The sequence below is a fragment of the Barbus barbus genome (assembly GCF_936440315.1).
Source record: "Barbus barbus genome assembly, chromosome: 8".
NCBI lineage: Eukaryota > Metazoa > Chordata > Actinopteri > Cypriniformes > Cyprinidae > Barbus > Barbus barbus.
This window is the reverse complement of record NC_136736.1, coordinates 14,226,496-14,248,762: the sequence shown is the minus strand read 5'-3', so window position 1 is coordinate 14,248,762 and position 22,267 is coordinate 14,226,496.

Below are 22,267 nucleotides of genomic sequence, written 5' to 3'. Positions count from 1 at the left end.
CGAATGCATAAGAACAAACAGCTGGATATAAACTATTGCAAATAGATGGTAACTATCAGATCATTCATATCAACGGGTTGGACTTGCATGTATTTTTAACTGCTTGAGGTACTACTAATGTTATTGCATATCTGCAAACATACTGCTGTTCTTAATCTACTAATGCAGTATCTAGTCAACAAATTAATTACTTTATACTTATATCAAAAGTGTACAGCATTATATCATATATGTTACGAGATGCTCATTCAAGGAATGCAGGAAGACGAGGGATTCAAGGTAATCAGGTTCTTTAATGGTGCAAACATTTTCAATAACAGAAAAAAGGCATAAACATAACTTTAAGACACGACAAAGACTACAACGAAACTGAAAGCTTATAAAGGAATGGAAACAAAGGAGTAAATGAGATGAATAATGAAACAGGGGATCTGGATGATAATTAACTAAACAAGGACAGGAAATACCAAATAAGGACAAACAGGAACTAAACAGAAACCAAACCGTGACAGATATTGCCCCCCTCCTGGAAGTTGCGTCCCGCACCGTAACAGTCACATCGGGGAGGGCGGGCACCCAGGGAGGAGACAAGGGAAGCCTCCAGGGCGGATCATATTATTTTTCCAGGAGGCCATGGCGGATCAGGGAGCTCCTTGGCCTGGCCACACAGGCCGTGACTATATGCCCCCCCAAAAAAAAAAATTATTGGGGAGGTTCCCCTCTGGGAACAATTTAGGAGAAGCGGGCTCTTGGGGGTGCTCTGAAAGCGCGGAGCTGGACGGGACCGGCGGAGACATAGGAGGACACTCTGGAGGCGCGGACACTTGAGGGTGCTCGGGCAGCTTGGGCATTTGGGGGCACTCGGGCAGCGCGGAGCTGGACGGAACCATTGGAGACGCAGGAGGGCTGGACGGGACCAGCGGAGACGAAGGAGGGCATTTGCGAGGAGCAGGCACTGGACGGCACTTGCAAGGGGCAGGCACTGGACAGCACTTGCGAGGAGCGGGCTCCTGGGGCTGCTCGGGCAGCATGAATTCCTTGGGGCGTTCTATCAGCACTTTCACAGGAAGGACTGGCCCTGGAGAAGCAGGCACTGGGGAATGCTGACGAGGAGCGGGCACAGGAGGGTGCTGTCGAGGAGCGGGCACAGGAGTCCAAGACATCCCCTCATAAATTATTAGTATTCCCAAAGGCACGTGAGCTTCCGTTTTGCAGCCTTGCCATATTCTCTAGCGGCGGGCTTGCCATACTCTCTGGCGGCATGGTTGCCTTGGGAGCCGCGGACGGCAGCATCAATCTCCCGCGAACGGCGGGTCTGGGTGAGCTGCGGATGGCGGCAGAAATTTCCCCGCGAATGGCGGGCTTGAGAGAGCGGACGGTGGCACATTTTTTTAACATAGAAAAACATTATTCAACAGAAATTATATTTATACAGTCAGGTCCATAAATATTGGGACATCGACACAATTCTAACATTTTTGGCTCTATACACCACCACAATGGATTTCAAATGAAACAAACAAGATGTGCTTTAACTGCAGACTGTCAGCTTTAATTTGAGGGTACATCCAAATCAGGTGAACGGTGTAGGAATTACAACAGTTTGCATATGTGCCTCCCACTTGTTAAGGGACCAAAAGTAATGGGACAATTGGCTTCTCAGCTGTTCCATGGCCAGGTGTGTGTTATTCCCTCATTATCCCAATTACAATGAGCAGATAAAAGGTCCAGAGTTAATTTCAAGTGTGCTATTTGCATTTGGAATCTATTGCTGTCAACTGTCAAGATGAGATCCAAAGAGCTGTCACTATCAGTGAAGCAAGCCATCATTAGGCTGAAAAAACAAAACAAACCCATCAGAGCGATAGCAAAAACCTTAGGCGTGGCCAAAACAACTGTTTGGAACATTCTTAAAAAGAGGGAACGCACCAGTGAGCTCAGCAACACCAAAAGACCCGGAAGACCACGGAAAACAACTGTGGTGGATGACCGAAGAATTCTTTCCCTGGTGAAGAAAACACCCTTCACAACAGTTGGCCAGATCAAGAACACTCTCCAAGAGGTAGGTGTATGTGTGTCAAAGTCAACAATCAAGAGAAGACTTCACCAGAGTGAATACAGAGGGTTCACCACAAGATGTAAACCATTGGTGAGCCTCAAAAACAGGAAGGCCAGATTAGAGTTTGCCAAACGACATCTAAAAAAGCCTTCACAGTTCTGGAACAACATCCTATGGACAGATGAGACCAAGATCATCTTGTACCAGAGTGATGGGAAGAGAAGAGTATGGAGAAGGAAAGGAACTGCTCATGATCCTAAGCATACCACCTCATCAGTGAAGCATGGTGGTGGTAGTGTCATGGCGTGGGCATGTATGGCTGCCAGTGGAACTGGTTCTCTTGTATTTATTGATGATGTGACTGCTGACAAAAGCAGCAGGATGAATTCTGAAGTGTTTCGGGCAATATTATCTGCTCATATTCAGCCAAATGCTTCAGAACTCACTGGACGGCGCTTCACGGTGCAGATGGACAATGAACCAAAGCATACTGCAAAAGCAACCAAAGAGTTTTTGAAGGGAAAGAAGTGGACTGTTATGCAATGGCCAAGTCAATCACCTGACCTGAATCCGATTGAGCATGCATTTCACTTGCTGAAGACAAAACTGAAGGGAAAATGCCCCAAGAACAAGCAGGAACTGAAGACGGTTGCAGTAGAGGCTTGGCAGAGCATCACCTATATTTAGTTTTATTATTATTTTAATCAAAGCTTTTGGTCATCTTCACGTCTGTTAGTGAGTTTTACATATATTTAACCAATGAAAGGCATTCAAAAGAGCTTGTGACTAAACTTTGTAACGCTATTGGATCCTGAAACCAGGGGCATCACTAGTGGAGGGAAAAGGGTGACAGAGTGCAAAAAAAGGGCCCAGAGGTCAACAGGAGCCCAGTGCGATTGTGACCCACCTGTGTTTTGTTTTGTTTTTACATTTTCTTGAAAGTTGTAGTGGTTTTGGACATTTCTGCCCATCAGCGACAATATACATTTGCTGTTTTATCATCACCAACAAGTTACCTATGGCCATGTGTTCCTACCTGACTTAAGCTTCACATTAAATATATGTACTACTTTTAATATAATATCTCATTTTAATATGCCATTTGAAGCAATGCATGTTTGTGCAAATTTGTTTTATTTCATTGCTTAGCGGTGTGCTGTGAGATTTTGTGCTTATCAAAACAGTGCCATGGCTAAAAAGGAGGTTGTAAAACACTGTCCTAAAATACCTTCATTTAATCATTTTTTGGAGACAGTCTCTGCATCCTTTGATATCTCACAATCATGTGTGTTTATTTCCATGACAGTTGAGCTAAAAATAATAATGGCATCTGAAAGTTGCAGCTGATGGTCAGTTTGTGTGTAAATGTAGGTTTTTGACCAACTTTTTCCACTCCATTTAAAGTAAGAAATTATAATAATTAAATATTTGCTTATGTTAACCCCCAAAGCTCTCTCTGTTTTGTTGCAGATCATTAAACCATTTTGCTCTCCCAGAAGCGTGTCTGAAATTAGTTTCCGGGGGTATTCTTGCACAAACGCTGACTGTAGAGTCATTGCCTGATAAGGCAGTGAGACATCAAGTCAGCTGCCTAAGGTTTAGGACACAGCCTTTATGATTAGGTAACTAAATCTTTGGCTCGCTCTATTCGTTCAGCAACATGCATTGCTTGGAGAAAAACAAATATTCTGCTGTTGATTTGCGAAACTGAGATAAACAGACAATATTTCCACTAAAACATAAAACAAAATAATTTCTTGTTTACTGAACTCTAGTATAAATCCATTTACAATTGTGCAAAAATTCAAGAAATAAACATGGTAAGCCATGTTGTCACATTGAAGTATGCCATAAAGCAAAATGAAAGTAGACTGTTGTGCCAATGAGCAATTAACAGCTGAAATGATTCTGAACATTTAGTTAACTCTAGAGTCTCACATGCACATGCTTCACAGGCTATACACAATAACTGACTAGCTCAGATACAACAGCCTAAGGTCTTTTTAAGTCTTTCTGATGAGGTCGATGTGTAGGCTAAGTAAACCTGTGCAGTGACCTGTGTAGCAGCCTCTGTGATTCCTTGTCCTCTGAAAACAGGGACATTTAGCTCTTCAATACACTTCAAGTCAAGTCTTACATGGCCAAGGCCAGTTGCCCTCCTAAAGCTATTAACCTGTTTGAAGTGGGTCTTGTCCAAGCCAGGCTGCCAAAATAACATCTCTCTCTCTCTCTCTCATACTCTCACCCTCCTTCTCCATGTAGGCTGCTCAGTTTGCTGTCAGTTAAGTGCTTAACTCCAATTGACCAGTGAGCATTCAACTCTGTCCCATAAGGACAGGCTAGGTTCCCTAGTGTGGAACATTAACATGGTGCGCAATCCCTAAAGACAAGACAATGCTAGGTGGATTTTCTTCGATGCCACAGGGAAGAAGAAAGTTAATTTTCCACTGTCAAAGTCAGCACAGGAGAGTTGTACAGCCTAAAATAGAGCTAGGCCAAACTTAAACAACTATTGGAAACGGTCCAATGCAGTGTGGAGGACGTGAGGCTCAGACAGGGATTAGTATGGGGTAAGCAGGTTATCCATGAGTTATATATATAGTTTACCAGAATAAACAGATCCACAGTCTCACAGAAACTGATATAAATAGATTTATTGACACTATATGTGCACCAACTGTCAATTAAAGCTCAAAGTAAACAGTTTAGACAATGATAAAAGGGTCAATGACAATCAACCATGAAAAAAAAAAAAAAAAACTTTATAGTACATGTGCCAAGATCTTAGAAATGTAGTCTTTCTATTTGTTCTGGTCTAATATGGTTTACGCACCATTTTCAAGAAAATTTTAAATTGAATAGCTCTAAAAATGTGTGTAATGAAGTAAAATCATTATTTTCAAAAAACATTTTTAAACAAATTTAAGGTAAAACTTTAAAAATTGTGAATTATTCATAAATATGTTTTTGGGGGAGTTGTACCACATGACATATTACAATGTGAACTAATTCTGCTTTGTCATAAAAAGAACAAATTATATGATATTCTAAGGACTTACTAATTCATTTCCCAGGTTAAATTCCTTTTTTGTTAATAATTCATCAAATTATAAGAAGCAGTGAAACAGTTTTGTTAACAGAGATGGCAATGATAATAATAATAATATTTTTAGAAGATTGTCATTGTTACGAGTCTAGAGTGCAAAGTAAAGCGCACGACGGAGTTTAATCAAACAGAGTTCTTTTAATAATCCATAGAATGAACTAAGCACAATAGAACGCAATTCCAAAACGATAGCAGACAAGGGAGCAGGGGAGAACACAGGCTTTCAATACTAAACACAATCAAGGAGAAACAGAAACAGGTGAGGAGATAATTAACTTATAACTGTGGAAACAAACTAGGTAGGCTGACGCAGACATAGAAAACTAAACTAAAACAGATCATGTAACAGTCATATCATTGACCCCAAAATTATTAGGTGCTAGGTATTGTGCTCTCCTCTTCTTTTTCTTTCTTTCTGTCTTTCTTTCTTTCAGCAGAACATCTACAGATCAACTTAAAAAGAAGGGAGAAGGAAATGAAGGGAGAGGAAAGAGAAGGAAATAGAAATAGATTAATGCCTCCTCCTGATTGCACCATATTTGGCACTAGTGAGCACACTAATTTGTTTTCGGTGGCTTGTGAGCATTGGCCCAACATCAGGGTGATGAAGTGGAGCCAAGCAATTAATCTCTGTTATGCCGGACGGGCTCTGATAAGGACTGATGGGTTCACCGTTTACGAACATCAAACTTTATGGAGTGGAGACGAAATCAAGAATTGGAGTTCACTGGAGCAAAGAGAGAGATATTAGGCACAATTTCACTCTAGGTCTCTATGAGGCTACCAACATCAAGAAAAACTAGCTGCATAAATCGCTTTGTTTGATATTCTCATTGGGTCACATTTACTGACCTAGCAAGTTTTTATTATCATATTTGCAAGTAAATCGTGTGCAAATGCTTTGACAGAAAAATGAATGATTAATTAAAAAGTCACACTTATACCATAGTATACTACCAATAGTACAAACACAAATATGAAAATTTCAGTCTCTTTGTGAACTTAGAAACATGGTGAGATGTTGTTGTATTGTTAATCATAACATTCTTTCTGAAGTATTTTATTTTATTTTATTCTTATTCATTCACATATCACTTATAAGCCTGGGTCTATTAAACAGTTTTGCTTAAGGAAAATTCTTTCTAAAGTTGAGACAGGTGGATCTTATGAGCTTTGATGTATAAAAGGTGATGCACGTAATTGTGAAGCACTCAGATGGAGAAAGACAGTGGAGCATATACATTGTTGACTGGCATAAACAAATCCAAATAAGAGACAACCTTATTCTCCTTCAGCATTGGGTATATACCTCATGTGACCCCCTCGCCCTTTTTTTGAAAGGAAAAATTCAACCTTGTTAGACACTGCTGATCGTCTGATTTATTTATTTTCTGTTGAAGGTTATGAATTTTGAAAGTGTTTCTTGATTTTGATAATGTCTATTATTATATCTCCAATCACCAATATAATAAATAAACAGGTAAAATCTCATAGCACAAAATACACACTATGGCATTATTGACATTTCTATATGGAATTCCACGTAAAGGAATGCCATCATCCACTCAGTCATTATGGCAAATTTATTCACGGTCTTGACTTGTCGCTCTGTCTCTTGTTTTGAGATGCTTCAGTGATATATTTCATCATTATTTAGGTTAAATCTGAAAGTTTCTCTTCACTTGTTGTTCTTAACCACTAGTGGGTTTGATGACGCAAGCTTATTGGTTTGAATGGGTTACCCCTGCCTTGATAAGGACTGGCATATGTGATGAAGAACGGAAATTAAATTTATATTTTATTTTGGATGGAAGCTTATGATATTTGGACATTTTGATTATTTAGCTTAGTAACGAGAGAAGCCTTACACTGACATTTTCGATATTTATGCAGTAACACGTCTGTACGGAGCCCCTAAAAGGATATGATAATCAAACAAAATGCATGGGAGGAGATGGGAGGAAAAATGCATTTGGATTTTGCATTCACCCGAAAAACTTTGCATTAATTCGCAAAACATTTGAAAAGCACTGAAATGATATGGACTACCTCATATTTGTCACGTGTGTTCTGTTTTGGGTTTAATTCTGTGTTCCTAAAGCTGGCCACATACTAGAGAATTTTAAGCCCGATTTGCACCCATGAAAATGCAAATCGGTATGTACTTGTATGTCTGAGTGATCATCTGCAAGAGCATTGTCCTTCTCACCATTTCTGGAGAAAAAAAACTGTAACTGACTTTAAAAACACAAGTTAAATTACTGTGATCATTTTTTCTTAAAAATACTACAGTCTGGTAATGACTCATGGTGATGTAATGTGCTTTCAATATTTCTATACTTTGTTGCAATCAAGAGAGATGTGTCATCATTGCTAAAGACCCTTAAGAAATGGGCAGTGTTGGGGAAAGTTACTTTTAAAAGTAATGCATTACAATATTGCGTTACTCCCTAAAAAAGTAACTAATTACTTTACTTAGCTACTTTTTATGGAAAGTAATGTGTTACGTTACTTTTGCGTTACTTTTTAAATATGAGCAGGGCTTGATTGTTTTTAATACAAGAAATTACATTAATACAAATGTAAAAGCCCTGTATCTTGTGAAGGAAAAGTAAATTCACGTCTGTAAAGTAAAACTCAGCATAAGAAGGTTTAATACTCTTTGGCAATAAAAAAACAATCAAGCACAATTGTTAGTTTATCTAAAGTCATTTTTGCTTATTAGTATGGTTGAACTGGATCATCAAAGGTCAGCAAAGACATTGGTTAATAAAATGGGATTAGATACATTTGTGTTGTTTAACATATTTAATTATTGCAGTTTGCGTCATATTCTGAATTTGCATTTCACTGTTTTAATTCATTTTGATGAATACTAAATCTGTTTTTTGCGAGTGGGATGAATTCATGCACATTCACATTTAGATCTATAGTAACAGCATGCTCACACAGCGAACTGTCAGTCAATAAATGGGGAAAAAGTAACGAAGTGTCTATTTACACTAAGTGCAAATAGCCCATCTTGTTGGCAAAGGCTATTTACACTAACTCCGCCCACTAACGTGTGATTGGGTTAGTCAACAATAAAAAAAGAAGTTAGTTCAACATCAGTTTCAGTGGCGTAGATGGTAAGGTGTATGCTTTTTGACGCGATCGACCCGACTTTTGCCAAACATTTTTTTCTCCCTTTTCAAATCTCATATCGCATCAGAAAGGCATTTATTTTCAATAAAAATGAAGGAAATAATCAAAAAGTTGAAAATAAAGTATCGGGTAGGGTTAGGGTAGGTGTAGGGAGGGCTTTATTGTCCCAATAAGGTGGCATCCATTTAATAAATTTGAATTCAAATTATAATTTGCACTCAGTACGTTATTATTGCGTACTGTTTTATAATGTACTACAATACTGAGGTGCAGATAATTGCCACTATTTGCAATAAGTAGTATAAATAGCAGAAAATCTTGCTATTTTAACATAGTGTAAATAGAATCTATAGCTATTTGCACTTAGTGTAAATAGCATATCGTTAAAAAATATTGCTATTTTCACTTGGTGTAAATAGAATCCATTGCTATTTGCACTTAGTGTAAATAGCATCTGTCACTAAAAAAATATGCTATTTGCACTTAGTTTAAATAGCGTCTATCGCTATTTACACTTAGTGCAAATAGCCGCTGCCAAAAAGTAACTGGCGTTACTTTTTTGAAAAGTAACTCAGATATTTTCTTGTAAATTAAAAAGTAAGGCGTTACTTTACTAGTTACTTGAAAAAAGTAATATTATTACGTAACTCGCGTTACTTGTAATGCGTTACCCCCAACACTGGAAATGGGAGACATTAATCTGTCTCCTGCTTGGTCTTTAAGCCCTGAAGAAATAACAGACTATGAATCTGTTTAATTTACTTTATCTGATCTATAAAAGGAGGAGCCAGAAAGTTAAAGGCTTTTTTTACAGGAAGCATTATATGGAATAAATAGAGAGCATTATGATCATTGAGTGTTTGGTAACACTTTAGTAGGCCTATAGGGACCAATTCTCACTATTAACTAGATGCTTATTAGCTTGCCTATTGTTAACATATTGTCTGTTCATTTGTGCTTGTAAAGTACATATTCTACATACCTAATCCTACCGAACACCTAAACTTAACAACCACCATACTAACTATTAATAATCAGAAAATTGGGAGTTTATTGAGGCAAAAGTCGTAGTATCTTAAATGAGCTGCATGCAACAAAACAAGACCACAAAAAAGCAAGTGGCAGAACACAAACCACATGCAAAACAAAACATGCGGATAGAGGAGCACGCAGCCTGAGCGAACTCGAGACCGCACGCTCCCACAGCAAGACCAAACATGGAGCGTGAGTGCCTGAACCCCGACCTGGAAGCAAAACTTGAACAAGACATGACCGCCGAGATCCGAACACCACGTCCCCACATGAAACAAGGCACGCAGACAAGAGAGCGTGCAGAATATTCGAATACTCAAGACAAAGATGGGAGTGTCAGAGCTCTGTCACAAAACCATGAATAAACTAGATCGACGTGACAGAACCCTGACACTCTGCATATGTGCAAATGAAATAAAAAAATAAAAAATGTGCAAACAAAAAGCTGAAAGACTATATTAGACAGTTATGTTTTTATATGTGTTTCTTTCTGAAGCTTTGAAACTCATTTGACTGAGAGGTAAGTTCACAGATATGTTTACAGTTAAGTTCAGTTTACTGTCTCTGATGTGTAAGTAGCGGCTCTAAATGTTGTCTTAGGTCAAGCATGTGAGATGTCCTTCTTGATCCTTCCAGTACGTCTTTTGCCATGCTCTTTTCACATTTCTTACCCTACAGGTGTCTGTTATTGTAGAGTTTTTACCTATTTTATTAAATCCTCTTAATTAGTTGTGTGTACAGCATGACAAATTAGTAGAACTCTTGCTAAATTTGAAGCTGTTATTTATTCATGAGCATTAAAATCTTAATTGCATGCACTGTTCATGATCAGCCTACCCAATAAAAAAATACTAATAGGATATGATGGAGCACCCATAAGAGCACTGTGCCTTTGCATATTTAGAAGTTTATCATGTACAGGATGATGATGATGCTTCAGCCAATGCGTTATAAAGGGAATAGTACCCAAAATAAAAGTTGTCAAGTATTTGACATTTTGTCCCTGATATACTTTATTAATTAGGTCCGGTTCTTTGTCTACAATGTGTCTGTTTAACCACTGATTCTGCTTTGACTCCTTTTCTTTTTAAGGCACCAATTTCTTTTTAATTGGTGCCTTAATATACACAAAGTTACTGTTAATGTTGTGTTTTAAATGCAAGTGTCTACTGAATCATTGCAGCACGATGCGTAGCTTGTGTGATATTGTTAATTATAATGACATGTTATTAGAAAGTACTGTAATTTCATAGTGTTTTACAATCTATTAAAGACTGCAGAGAAGAGCTATGATTTTTATGCAGCATTATTTTAGCTCAAAGAATAGAATTTCTAATAGATCTTATTTTAACTGATGATTGTCTAAGTATGCAGGGTTTGTGTGAGATTGTCACTGTGTGTGCGTGCATTTCCGAAAAAAGCCACTTTAATTTATTTTTCTATTCTTAACACTCTTCATCACTGGCTCTCTCATTCTATATTTTAATCTTTCTTGTCTCTCATGATGATTACAACCAGAATAGCTATGATAATTGTTTAATAGGCCCAGTCTGCATGACTTCAAAGTGGAAATTTTTGCATAATTTTTCCCCATAAGTTCAAAGCTTTATTGTCATGCTTAACAAATGGCCTTGACTGTGGAGGCTGGCTTAAATACACTGTAAATGAGAGAGAATGGGTCCCATAAGGTTATATTATTATACATTAATTCATTTGTTCGTGAGCATTGCATTTTCATCCATATACAGATATGGCCTATAATATGATGGGCTCAGAATGTAAAACTTTCTTTGATAAGTTAGTAATAAAGTCTTCATATGTTCCGCATTAGACCTCGGTGCAATTTTACATCAGAATGGGTAGACAGCTCATACATTTTTTTTATTAAAAAAAAACTTTTCTGCATTTATGCTGCAGTTGTCACACTCACATAGCAGTAACAATTACCTTACAGCTTGTTCATAGAAACTATTTGCCATGGTTTGGAGGTAATTCAGTTGGGGCTTGTGGACACATGACCAGTGTCTCACCTAAAGACCTGACATCTCGTAAGAGGACCTGTCAGAGAGCTATTGAGTCTGCAAAGTTACAGGGGCAAAATAGGCTACATGCCTCCAAGCACAACATCACCCCAATTCATCATTCATATTCCTGACATATAACCATAACAAAAAATAAAACTAATAATTTAATAAAATAATCCTGTTAAATGTAAGGTTAAGTAAGTTGGTAGAAGATGAGTAAATAGTGGCATTTATCAGGATGCCAGGTGCCTGTACATTTGCAGCACTTATATGATGTTAATATATGAACATACCAAATGAATAAATTCTGTTTTGTAGCTTTATATAAAAGCACTACATGCACAGTGTTAAAATTTAAAATTTAAGTTCATCAACACTGAAAATGTCTAAACACAGACAATGCACATTATTGCCCAGAAAAATAAATAAATAAACTAACAAGCAAACAAATAAATAAATATTTAACTGTATTTTAGAGTAATTATACGTCATTTATTTGCATTATTGTCACAGACCAATTAGTTTCTTCAGCTTCCATTTTCCACTCCAACACCCCGGCCCTCTAATCACTCATACCTGCTGTGTATCATCCACTAATCAAGGACGCTATTTCAACCCTCTCCTCCAAGATCTCTTTGTGTAGTCTTAGCCAGGCCTATGTACACTACACTGACTGTAGTTGTCCTGTGCATTCATCTGGTTCTTTGCTGAGTGCTCCCATTTGTTTTATCTTTTGTTGATTAATGTGTTCTCATTTATATTTTCTATTTGTTTCATTTTATTTTGTTTCTGTGCTGAACCTCAACTCAAGTCCCAGCATTTGGGTTTGTATCACCTGCCTGTATTTGATGCCTCTCTGATATATGGTAAGGTGACTTAAAGTTTGTTTGTTTTCTGATAAATGTTATGACCATTTTCAGAAGTGTGTGCCTATATTTGTTTCTGGATTAATTTGTTTCTAGATAAAATGGAAGAAAAAGCATGAAAATCAAGAAATAAAGCCAACGGACTGAATAAGTGGGTTTTACTAACAAAAGAATGCAGTAGGTAAGCAGTTACAATCTGTCCAACACAGCAGCTTCAGCATACCATAGACGCAGATGAGCTGGCTGATGACATGTTGACAATACAAAAAAGATGTTTTAATCTTGGTTACATATCAGTCAATACTGATATGTAACCAATATATGCCTACACTGTTCAGATTTTTGTTACCTGTATATCACTGTACAGCACCCTTAGGGGCTGTTTACTCTGAACATGTTTTTGGATTCAACTCATTCATCTCTTGTCTTTTACATTGTCTTGCACAGCTTGACACAACAGCTTGTCGCTCAAAAGTACAGATGTGCACCTTCTTTATCCCGAAAGGGTGCATATTAGTACCTAGTTCCGCTGTCCTGTGTCTCACGTTCTAATACAGACAAATGTGCTACATGAACAGGTTTTATCATTTTCCTTGCATCTTTTTTTAGTATACAGCAAGTGCCACATTTTTAGAATTAAAAAATTACATTTAGAATTTAACACAAAAACCTGCACTACATAAACATGTTTGACCATTCCAGGCACATACAGGGGGGGGGTGCTTTGGGGGCTCAACTCCCTGCCCTTACTCCTAAATTAACCAAAGTGCCCATCTCTCAACATCAACAATAATATTGTGGTCAATAAAACAAAATGCATTCGAAAATTGTGCATCGTATGACCGTATTTGTCATTTGAGTCAACTTTACTAAATTTCTAAATTAGCACTGCAGTGACCACTGTGTCGGAGGGCCTGTGTTCAAGTCATTGATTCACTCATGTTTAGGGTCAGGAGGTAGAAGCACACCAAATTGACAATAATAATGTTACAAACCACCCCATAATGCAACAAAGCTCTGTGGAGTTGTACAATATTTTCACACCTGATGAGTCTGAACAATGTCATCCAGTGGCGTGCACAGGCCTCCGGAGGGGCAGGGGCAAATGGCGTTACAAGGGCAAAATTGTGGACCCGGGGGGTGGGGGGTTGGTTGGGGATGGATTTGGCTGAGTGATGGGTTTGGTCCCCCTCGGCTATACGATATGGCAAAAATATCATGTCACAATTTTTTATTTTTTTAAATTTCACGATTTTATCATGATTCTTTATAATGTTGTTTTTTTCTATTTTGCAAGTTGTTTGCGCATTACAGCCTAACTAATTTCCCTGTTATAAAGACAGCCTTTTAAGGTAACAAAATATAAAAAAGGATGGTCGATATTTAGGCCAAAGTGGGTGAAGATAAAAAAATATTTTGTCATTATTTTATCTTTCTTATTAAAAATATTAGAACAAAGATACATTACAAATACACACAATATACAAATAAAATAAACTGTATTTAGCAGGAGCATTCAAGAAATTGAATTATCAAATATAAAAATAAAACACTATATAGACTGATTCCTATTAAAGCAACTGTATTAATGTTTTTCAGTCAAGAGTAGTGAGTGATTTTTCTCTTTGTGTTTGGTGTTTTATTAATATTAAAGGAATAATTCACCCAAAAATAAAATGTTATTTTTATAACATTTACTCACTCAAATGTTGTTTTAAACCTCAATGAGTTTCATTCTTCTGCTAAACATAAATGCTCTTTTGAAGAAGGTGGAAAACCAAACAGTTGCTGGTCCACAGTGACTTCCCTAGTATTTTTTTCCTATTATCAAAGTCAATGTGGACCAGCAACTGTTGCATTCTCCAAAATATCATCTTTTGTGTTCAGCACAAGGACGAAATTAATACAGGTTTGGGACAACATGTGAGCCAGTAAATAATGACAGAAATAGAACTTTAGGGTGAATTATCCCTTTAATTACAGTCGGCATGTTTCATAGGATACTGTCCCTTAAAGACTTGCTCCCATCAAATATACAGGCATGCATCCGTTTCTCTCAGCTGTTTACTTTCATTTTAGACATAACCAACTGAGTCTATACATAAACCTTGTGTGTTTTGACAGTATTAGCACAAAAGATAACTTAGTTCAGTAATCAGGCGCTGTTTGACGGACTTTTTCGTGCGCGCGCTTTGGGTGTATGTGCTCAGAAAAAAAGCGCATGTCAGACCAGCGCATGAATGAAAGGTTTAACCGGCAAGGCTTTAAAGCAGATGCCAATGTACTTTTATGGTTGTGAATAAGTGCAGTGTCCCGTGAGAGTAACTCTACCGCTGTTAACGCTGATTTGAATGTATGTCGCGTTGTACAGCACTTAGAGACGGGGGCGCCAGAACTGCAGCTGATAGAAATTATCGTGCTACAGCGCACAAAGATATTTCTTCAAAAAAGCAGATCTTGGAGACATTTTTATCATCCACAATCAAAAAACGTCATATCGAACACCCCAACCCTCGGCAGAATTCGCAGACCGGGGGCACTTTACCATTGGATATCAAAGGGGCAGGGGCAAGGGCAGGGCCCCCCTCCCCACCCCCACCCACACACACACACATCAAGCTTTCAACGCACCAACAGCTGCATGCTCGGATCATATGCAGCAATGCAGCATTCACTATGCTCACTGAAGGTTGCTGATTGATATGAGTAGCCAGATTCTGAGTGGGTATCCCACTGTCACATAAGAGCTGAATGAATAAAAGATTATACCCAGTAAGACAAATAGGCTGTAGGTGAAATCACATCACACTTTACCGCAGGCAAAGTGGTAGCCCCCCATCACACACAGCTTAATCCTGCAGTCTGTTTCATGCATTACATTGGTCAAAAGCATTTATGCATCACAGATTAATTGCATACTGACAAAATTAAATGATTTCTGTTGAAGTGAATGCATTCTCTGTTGGTGCCTTTATTATGTGAGTGCGTTTGATTGCAGTAATTATATATGAAAATTCTGTGATCAGTGCTAATCAGAGCTCTTTTTTTCATAAAAATAAACAATTAATGCAGCTTTTTTTTTTTTTTTTTTTAACTTGAGCTACACCAATGTGTTTTTCCCTCACTTCCTATGGCTTACATTATTTGCACACTATTTGTGTGCTGCAGGAACAATACTTAATACTACTACAATACTCGGTACCTATATTGTGTCAGTTATCACATAAAAATTGTGCTACTAGTGTTACTAGAAACACAAAGAGGTGGTAGAAGAGACAGAAACATCTTGAGTTATTTCACACTAAACAAATTCAAAGCTAATTGTGAAATTTATAGGGTTTATGTGATGATTATTAGATATACAGTACCTTGCAAAAGTCTTAGTCCATTAGTATTTTCACCAAAGAAAATGGTTTTAAGCCAGTTATTTATATATTTTGTGTCAGTAGGAAATATCAGTTTACATTTCCAAATGTTTCCTTTTGCCATTAATTGTAATATTCCACTGAGATTTTTATATGCACAAGGAGTCTGACAACAGCTAATATGCTCCAGAAACAGAAAAAAAAACTGAGACAGACTAAATCCAGAAGAAATGTGGCACCTTCAAGACACTTGAAGAAATTTACTTGCAAAACTACAGTTTGTGAAATGTTTAGGCACTTGTGTAAAAATGCTGTAAAGTGAGGATACTTTCAAAAATAATGTCATAACTAGATTTTATTTAACTAAATTGACTAATTAATAATTAATAACTAACAATTAACTAATTATTTAAATTAATAACTAAATCAAATCAGCATTTGGTGTGACCACCCTTTGCATTTAAAACAGCTTTTGTCTTAGGAACACTTGAGCGTACTTTTTTAGGTAGCTTTGCAAGTAGCGTTCTTTAAGCATCTTGGAGACGTTTCCACAGTTCTTCTGGATTTAGTCTGTCTCAGTTTGTTCTGTTTCTTCATGTCATTCCAGACAGACTCGATGATGGGGAGATCAGATCTCTGTGTGGAGCACTGGCTGTTGTCAGACTACATAGAAATAACTGGCTTAAAACCAGTTTTGGTCCAAATACTAATGGCTTAAGACTTTTGTGCAGTATATACATTATAAGAGTTGCATAATAATTTCTATAATTGTTAATGATTGATAAAAATGTTGGTTTCTATTTGTCAACATTAGTTTAGTAATGTAACTGCATTAGTTAATGTGAACTGATAAAGCCATAAAGCATTTACAGTATTCTTGGTTAATGTTAATTTCGTCTGGTTTGCACATATACAACATTTATATATATATTTCCCCTCTGAAAATGGATCTGAATGCTTTTGCCTAAAGACGAGAGCTGATGAGGTTCCAAACTAGTGTAATTAACTTGTTCTTTTAAGTTTTCCAGTACAGATGTGAGACTGTCATGCACAATCACTGATTATCATCATTTCTCTCTCTCTCTCTCTCTCTCTCTCTCAGCCTTCTCGTCTCTTTCATCTCTCTTCTCTACGTTTAACTGATCACTGCAGAGAAAACCTAAAAGGACATAAATGTCAAGCCAGCGGTTTGTACAATCAGAGCAGAGCCACATCGCCTCCATCTGGCCATAAAAGTAAATGTTTTGTCACCTCACAATGGCTTCCTCGTGGCCAGAGGGATTTCTATGTTTAGCTGCAATACAGTGGTGGTTATGAGAGGCCTAATTATGCGTGGCCACCCCCTTACACGGCTGCCCCCTCATACAGCCAGAATGAGCACATACTGTCAGAAACAGCTGTGAGGGGAGAGAGACTTGAGAGATAGAGAGAGGGAGTGAAAGCCAAGAGCAAGAAAGCCCTAGACATCATGTGATGACATTACAGGCGAGAAGGAGAGAAAGTAATAACAGAGAAGACTGCCTGAGACAGAGACAAAAATACACCATAAAGGGACGGAGAGTTCAGTAGAGTTGACCCTGGTGTGAGGGACAGATAAGAAATTGTTTATTTTGGTTTGGTGCTGGTCTAGCTGATCATCAACAACAAAACCTAGCTGGTTGAACAATAATAAATAATGGTTTTGTTTTATTCTTGCTAAAGAGCCATCATGGATCAATAGTGTCAGTAAGAGCATCCAGAAAGCAAGATGCAGTGTCCTCAAAAAGTAAAAAAATGTTCTAAGCAAAGTATGGCTTCGGACAACATACTGTAAATATGAATCATTTTGCAAGACTTTGCATTCACCAGCCAGAACACCTGAGAAACTGCACAGCAGCACCCAACCATCATCCAACTTAAAACCTTCAGACTACTTTAAACTTAAAACCGCTTCAAGCTTTTAAAACTATTTCAAACTTTCTGGCTAGGTTTTCTCGAGCTCACATCAAAGTTTGTTTTCAGAAACAAAGTCCTTGTTACAGTTTAATTATGCATTGAAGTACTGAGTAATATTAACCCGTATAATCCCCGGACATGAACATATGCAAATGATGTGTCATTAGCAACCCTTTGAAATAATATTTTTTTTGTTTTTTGGAAAAGTGTGTGAAAAATAGTGTTCTATGGTCGGTCACAATTGGGATAATGTGTGTACTGAATGAACCCCCTGGGGTCGAAGCCGCACCGGTGCGGGCTGTCTCCTGTTCTCTTTATGACGCAAAAAGAACTAAAAATATTCCACGAGTTTTGATCATACAGATAAGAACAAGTTACATGAGAAATACATGAGAAATATATGTATAGACAGCTTGAAATGTCTACTTTTAAATGAAGTCACGTCCAAAAAAAATATTATATGTTAAAGAAATCTGTATGAAACCAACGCGATGTCCAATTTTCCCGTCTCAGCTCACTATATCTAATGAGCTCACGCGCCTTTCACATTCAAACATCCACGCGAGGCACGCGCGAATGTAAACACCCACATCACCTCCGCCTAAACAAACAAGTTCATCCCGGCTACTTTCTGTTTCTGGAAGAAGATCTGCTGAGAGAAATAACCCAGAATTTCAAAATGTGTTGTTGTTTTGTTTTTTTTCCTTCAGAGCACATAAACTATATACACAATGAAAATGCCAAGTTCAAAAGCTTGGAGTCAGTATATATACAAATTAAAACTTTTATTTAGCACACAAGTGATGATAAAGACATCATGTTACAAATGATGCTGTTCTTCTGAACTTTCTATTCATCAAAATAATAATAATAATATTCTGCTCAGCTGTTTTCAACAATAATAATTATAATTATTATTATTATTATTGAGCAACAAATCAGAATATTAGAATGATTTCTGAAGCATTGTGTGACTGGAGTAATGATGCTAAAAAGTCAGCTTTGATTGTTCCTAATAAAATGTTCTGCACTCGCAAGTGAATTTCAAGTTATTTTGTGTCGCTGTTATTTTCAAGTTTCGCTGCGTCTCGAGGCCACAGCACCTAGAAGCTGACGCCGGTTTCACCGCACGTGCTTTTATACCAGCTGCTCATTACGTCACCTCGCCCGTGACGTCTCGCCCATCCATTGGACAGATTTCACTTGTATTCAGAGCCGGTTACACTGAAGACGTTCCCCAAAGCGTCTCCGGACGCAGCATCTCGTTCCCTCGAAGAACTGGGGTTACATACGTAACCTAAGATGTTTTTCACTAACCACGCATAAACGTTGCTTTCTCAAAAAAACGTGTGGCCTTGAGACGCAGCAAAACTTGAAAATAACAGCGACACAAAATAACTTGAAATTCACTTGCGAGTGCAGAACATTTTATTAGGAACAATCAAAGCTGACAACCATCAGCATATTTCAAAATTGTTACTTTATTGTAACATATATCATATAATCGGAGGGGAAGTCGTGGCCTAATGGTTAAAGAGTCGGACTCGTAATTCAAAGGTTGCGGGTTCGAGTCTCGGGCCGGCAGGAATTGTAGGTGGGGGGAGTGAATGTCCAGCGCTCTCTCCACCCTCAATACCACGACTGAGGTGCCCTTGAGCAAGACACCGAACCCCCAACTGCTCCCCGGGCGCTGCAGCATAAATGGCTGCCCACTGCTCCGGTTGTGTGTTCACGGTGTGTGTGTGTTCACTGCTGTGTGTGTGCACGATGGATGGGTTAAATGCAGAGCACGAATTCCGAGTATGGGTTACCATACTTGGCAGTATGTCACTTCATAATTGTTATAGTAGTGCTACCAGTATTACAACATCAATATTGTAACTTATTTGTAACATTTGAACTTTTAATTTAGTGCAATATTCACTGTAACTTTGTCATTGCAACGTTTTAGTGTAACCTTCACTAACAACTGCAATTGGATGTATATTTATACCTACATGCACTGTATTATCCCACTGGTCACTGTTGTTGCCTTCAACATATTCACTCATTCTGTGACCACACTCAACAAAACTGAATAATTGTGAATTCAGATATTAATATACTAGACACCTTAAAGATAACATGTACCACAAATCTTTGACATATCTTTATGTTAACATACTTTGATGCAGGCAACATCTTCTCATGGTGCAAACAGACAGTAAACTGTTCTGGTCATGTGACGATTTGCACTAACCATATTTAATTGAGACCCTTTATTTTGTCCATATTTGCAGGAAATTCACTAAAACACCTGTCAGCAACATTTTTAGAGCTTTATAAATGAAAACCTTCTTTACGGTCACTATTGTGACCAATGGGATTAAATGGTTAATTAATTACATGCACTTGTGGTTAGGGTAAGGTTGAGGGTTAGTGAATGTAATTATGCATACTTTATTTTTATTACTATAGTAAGTTCATGTAACAAAAACACTGTACAATAAAGTGTTACTGTTTTTTGTATAGTGTTACTGTTTTTGTTTTTAAAAGAGTTCAACTGACCACCCAACTAAACCAGCTAAACATCTGCTTGGCCAGACTAGGTGTCCATCAAACCAACCCGTGACCCGCAAACCAACTTAGGGCTTAAAGAAGGTTTTTTTAGCATAGTAATGCCAGAGCTATTTATAAATCTCTAAACTCTAATTGGCAATCGGTCGATAAATCTATAAAGGTGTGCTGAGTCTGACCTAGTAATGCTCAGAAAAGAAACCTGTGTCTTTTTGAACATGTCTGACTGTGACGTTTATGTATTGCCATTATTATGAATTCAAAAAGGAAAAAGTTATTGCTGGATTTCAGTGATGATAGCAAGTTACATTAATGTATTTACATCAGGATTTATGCTTTGTCCAAACTCCAATCTGATCAGCTGTTCTTTTTCAGCAGCAGACAAATAGAAATGGAGGGGTTGCTCTGACAAGATCAAGATCTTTTCTCTTATAATAATATTTGTTGGTTTATTGACAATTCAAGTTACAAAAAAGGTTCAACAACAAACACAAACGCAGGAACTAGATGTGCTTTCTTAAAATGTCAGCTAACTGACGGCTGAAGAATAAAAACAGCTCAATGTACCTCAATACATCTTCTCAGAAAGAAGGCTCCATCAATAGCAGTGTGTGAGAGCAGGTTTCTTACATCTTTTTTTTTTAAGCCACACAGAAGCGTTAGCATGGTCAGTGAGATGTTTATCAAGTTGTTATTGTCTTTATTGTGACCGTAGGAGCAAGGGTTGGGAAGATCACAATGCTATATTTCACCAGCGTCTCGTATCTCTTCCTCAACTCACCTTCAGTCTTTTACAGATTCCTGGTTTGAGAGCTCATGGATTAGAGGTGTTCTCAGAAAGCTTGGATATTTCTATCTGCTCACAGACATCAGATGTTTTTTACCCTGGATCAGTTTACCAATGGGGGAACAAACAGAGGGATGGCACAAGCAAAATAATCACATCATTACGCCAAATCAGCCTCTCTGAAGAGCAATCAATTGTGTCATTTTGTGCTTTTAGAAAATGTAATGCAGCGGATAGGGAAAACTCATAGCTGGATAGATCTTCGCACTGATGGGGCTCTCTCCTAAATGGAGGGCTCATTACTTTGGAACCAGGCTCGTTTTCCCACAAAAACGTGGCTCTTGAGAAAGCTTTTTGTTCAGATATCATAAGCTTTTACCAAACAATTGAGGTAAATGTACTTTTTTTTTCCTCAGTATTCACTTTCATAATATTTATTGATATCGTCATAGATGAACAATAAACCCAAACAGGTATATGGCCTCTCTTCTTGTTCCTATGAAGCTGGTTATCTAACTGCACAGTAATCAATAATTGCATATTATATGGTTTTAGTACATAATATTTGTCACAATTTTGTCTAATACTCATAAAACACAAGGCATTTCGGTTCAGTAATCACAAATGTTTCTGCATCTGTGCACACAAGGATCAGGCCACACACGCACACGTTTTATTCCGTTTTATTATGAGTATTAATCATTGAATTAACCCATATATTTAAGCAATTATGCATGGTCAGCTGATGAATTTGGAAAGTTGTGTTTTGTCATATCTCATGTTATGGTATGACACTTGGTCTTGCAAGCCAAATATTTGACTAACAACAAAGTCTTGTGCAGATTGTAGTTTGTTCTGGCCAAGAAACACTTAAAAATATAAGATACAATGATATTTGACATACACGTTTGATAAGTGGTTTTGTAACCAGTTTTGTATGTATATGAGCCCATGTTGTTGTTGTTTCATAAAAAATATACATTTCGGAACACAAGATAAAACATTTCCATATCTGAAAAATGTAAGGCATGATGTAACACACATGCAACACTTTTTTCACTCTTGCTTATTATCTGTATACATTCACAGAATGCCTTTGGGTTTTGTTTTGTTTTTTTGGTTGTATTGTTATAATATTCTCCTTATTCTATGCAATCATGATTTAAGTTTTTGCTTAATTAATGACATAAATCAAGTGTAGTGTTAGTTCTGGCATGTTACGTGAGTCAAGCTTGCATCAGCTGATCCACGTCTACCTTTAGACGTGGATCTAAAGGTAGGAACCTAGGAATTCATCTTCTATCACGGCATTCTTATTTAAAGTGATAGTTCTCCCAAAAATAAAATATTCTGTCAGTAATTATTCACCTTCATGTTGTTCCAAACTGTAAGA